At 36.7% G+C, this 4,177-nt stretch overlaps 1 long non-coding RNA gene across 1 annotated transcript; it reads right to left on the bottom strand.

Moving 5' to 3' along the window:
* Positions 1-705: 705 nt before the first annotated feature.
* On the bottom strand, positions 706-3,371 carry LOC109200403 (uncharacterized). The gene is made up of 2 exons (XR_003217453.1): positions 1,067-3,371; positions 706-850 (listed from the first exon to the last, which is right to left on the bottom strand). It is a non-coding gene; the product is annotated as an uncharacterized LOC109200403 (long non-coding RNA).
* Between the last annotated feature and the right edge of the window lie 806 nt (positions 3,372-4,177).

Raw genomic sequence — 4,177 nt, forward strand, 5'->3', positions numbered from 1 at the left:
GGGCCCCAACTAGGCAAAGTACACAGAAACCCACCCGGGCCCCACCTTTCAAGTTTTTTTGTGGGTACCATGTGGTTACCACATAGGCTAAAAAGTGGGTTTTAAGTGGGATTGTCCGCGGGTTCCATAATGGCCCCATTTTAAAAGCCCATCTCGGTGTTATATTGGTAAAATCTGGGAACTAAATGGGCCCCAACTAGGCAAAGTACACAGAAACCCACCCGGGCCTCATCTTTCAAGTTCTTAGTGGGTACAACATGAGGAAAACACGAGCTAAAAAGTTGGAATGGCATTATCAGTGGGTTCTGTAGTTGCATCTTACTTCTAGTTTGAATTGGCTAATTTCTGGCACTGAGTGGGCCCCATGTAGTAAAACAGTCACAAAATCAATTTTTCAGACAGCTAATACGGGTTCTGTGACACAAAGACACCAAATATATTAAAGCTGACCACAAACAAAAACTAGTTTGTAAATAAAACCATTTCAAAAATCACGAGGGTACACAAAACAACATTTTTCACATTTATTTTGTCCAACAACTGTGATTTTACGTAACTGTATTCCAAAGTGTGTAAACTTTTAAAAAACTAGAAATGTCAAACTACATCAAAATTCCTTATATATTCGGAACTGTTGCAACAGTGAGAAAAAGTCAGATGGAAAACTCAAAAGCTTATCTTGAATCAGCAGGGTTTCTTTTTTTGTTTTTTTACAGAGCCGTAAGTCTATTTTGTACCCTTGCAGCCCTCGGTCCTCCTCTGTCTTTAGCTCCAGTGAACCACTTGGAGAGAGCCTTCTCTGCTTCTTGCAAGTTGACTTTTGATGTTAAATAATTCTTCTTCAGTGCCTCTGCAAATGAAGAATAAAAATGGGCAAGCCAAAGTAAAGTTAATCTTAGCTTACTTAATTTGGTGATGATTTGCAAAGAACAATGTTTATTTCACTTTATTGCCTCAAAAAATATATATAAATTGCATGATAACCAATCTCAGTTACACTTTCAAACACTTTATTAAAAAAGTTTAGTTTTCTAAAGTTCAAATGTCTCAAGTGAAACTAACTTACCATACACAACATTAAAAAGACGTAAATCTCTGAACTTTTTTTCCCCATGTCGGCCAAGCATGTTGTACTCCACAGCCAGCTCAGGTCATATGAGGAATTTCATCATCCTTCTTGTGGCATCGTCTACACTTGTTCCCCCTGTATCTGCTACCATGGCAACCTGAGGGGAACATACAAAAAGGACAGATTAGATAATGGCATCTGGTTAGGATGCCTCCCTGGTGAGGTGTTTTGGGCATGTCCCACCAGGAAGAGACCCAGAACACCCAGGACATGCTGGAGGGACAATGTTTTTCGGCTGGCCTGGGACTGCCTTGGGCCAAGTGCCTGGAGAGAGCGAAGTCTGGGCCTCTCTACTTAGTACCGGATTGGGTTGAGGGGCAGCAGCCTAAGCTTAAGATAATGGACCGGAATGGAGGATAAATGGACGCTTTACATATTACTTAATGTTTACTGTGTGGTGATAAAAAAAAATATGGTAGTAAACACAAGCTAAACTAAAAAAATTAATTGCGGTTCCTTAACCCTTTATCCCCAATAATGTTACGCAGGATAACCGGAATTATATATTGTTTTAGCTGTAAAAGTGTCATAAAATCAGCTGTGACTGTGTGTGCTTTTGTCCCTTTTTTCAGTATTACTACTACTTTACACATCTGGTAGGTTTTTTCCTCTACTGTATACTATATGAATGTAATCAAGGATTAATAACAGAAAAAAAAAAAGAAATTGAAATTTTGCCATTTTTACTGAAGGCAATCAAAATGTACATGAATAAAATATTTAAATTAGTCAATTCAAATTAATAACTCTAAAACACTGAACAAAATCAAGTATTTGACCCTGTGGTTTATTTTTGGACATCTCTTTTCTTCTAAAAGTCCAGGCGTGTTGGGCCCCTGGTAGAGCTCAGGTTTGACGAGACAGGTTTGGAAAAACCTGTCGCTGGTGACTTTTGGGGTCTGAGGGTTAAAATAAATAGGAATTGGCCAAAATTTGTATAAACTATCATAGCAGAACAAAAGTAAAAAAAAAAACTTTATCTGTTATCAGAATCAAATATTTGATTAGAATAAAAAATTTAACTTTCTGGAAGATTTCTTGTTACATCTGTCATAAAAGTAACAACATCTCAGAAAAGAAACATGATAGCAACAGAAAAATATGATAGCAGTGTGATGTGATGGTCCCTGGCCAGATTTATACACATATTATAAGCCCTGTGACACAAAAACCACTGAACTCTGACACGCACAAACTGTTTTCCTTCTTGGTAATGAAGAAAAATGCTGGTCTGGTATGTAAAAGGGAATTTATTCTTCCAGGACCTGAAGCTCCGTAATGCAGCCCTCCAACAGCCAAACCTATCTGTTGTCTGATTGTCTTGATGCATGCTCAATCATCCAGGTAAGTAAATCTCCAAAAGTTGATTCTGTTCATCTGGATGTAGCGCTTTCAGCATTTTCTCCCACTGAAAACGCTACGTCCAGATGAACAGAATCAACTTCTGGAGATGTTCTCTGATTGGATTGTTTAATTGGTGATTGACATGAAATTGACCAATCAGCTGAAAGGAAGAAAAATAGGGTCAAAATTTGGATGTGTAAGTATAAATCCACACACAGCCAGGAAAGCCGAGCGCAGAGTTGTTTGTAGCACCAATTCAGCCAGAGTGGAGCCAGATGGATTTTCCATCCATCCACACTGTAAAGTCTATAGACCAGCAAGTGATAAATTAACAGTGTTGTTGGTATTTTCTAAAACAGTTGTATGCAATAGGAATTGCTGTTTATAGTCCTCCTGTATATCTGCATGTTGCCTCCCAATTAAAACCTGTGATAATGGAGATTCAAATTCATGTCATACCTATACCAACAGTTATCAAGTATCTGGATCGACCTTTACTGATGTGCTTAAAGGAAAATTGTTATTTCCATGTATTTTCCTGTTCTGCCTTCAATTTTGAGGACTTCCCCCCACATTTCTAGTTGTGACAGTGCACTACAACAAAAAAATCTGCTGTGATTTACATTTGTTGAATGAGCAATTTTGTAAAATAGTCTATTTTTGTATGCACAGTTTACAAATCTGTCCTGTACAGCATGGACTGATTGCATGCTAAAAAGTTGTTGCTTAAAAATAAAACAATACATTTTTAATTAATAACATCAGCAGAAAGCCTTGTTATTAATTAGATGTACAATTTCTATAGAATACGAAACAACTCAGTTCATTTTTGATCATATCAATACCAGCATATTACACAACTAGTGATGGGATTTCCGGCTCTTTTTAGAGAACCGGCTCTTTCAGCTCGGCTCACTAAAAAGAGCCGGCTCTTTGGGCTCCCAACCGGCTCTTCAGGTTGTTTTGTTGCTTTAATTAATTTATTATTAACAACAATATAAAATTATGCACAAAAGGAATTACTAATGTAAAAAAAGAAACGTGGTTGTATTTATATATGTTTATATATAAATATATACGGTGGCCCCTAGAGACAAAACACGTACAAACCCTAAAACACATTTCTAGCATTAACTGAACTTCCAAAACAGAGCTACCTAGATCCTAGATCACTTAAATTACACAATTGAAAGCATATGTGTATTGTTTGTGTATTTATACACAAGCACTCATATATATTCAAATAATTCCAAAAACTGTTCATTTACCTGTTACTACCACACACCAAATCCGGTCGTTGGTACTTCCTGGCTTGTGTAGCCACTAGGTAACAAAAGCTCAACACTGTGCCTAGCATCCTGGAGCACTTCTGTTGTGTTTTGTAAGTGCTTCGGAGTTTGTACATGCTATGGAGTTTTTACGTGTTTTGGAATTGTTTTACATGTTTTGGGGTTTGTACGTGCTTTGTCTCTAGCGGGCACCGTAAATATACTTTTATTTATTCACTCCACATAAAATGTAATAAATAAATCATATAATACAAAAAACAACTATTTACATTTCAACTTTTAACTATTTAAATTTTCAGCTTTTTCCTTTTAAACAAATTTAAAGTGAAACAACACAAAACACTGCAAACCACAACACAAATATAAATTAAAATATGAAAACAAAAAGAAGATGCACATTCTCTGTCATATGGGC

Source organism: Oreochromis niloticus, unplaced genomic scaffold (genome assembly GCF_001858045.2).
Source record: "Oreochromis niloticus isolate F11D_XX unplaced genomic scaffold, O_niloticus_UMD_NMBU tig00000809_pilon, whole genome shotgun sequence".
Taxonomy (NCBI): Eukaryota; Metazoa; Chordata; class Actinopteri; order Cichliformes; family Cichlidae; genus Oreochromis; species Oreochromis niloticus.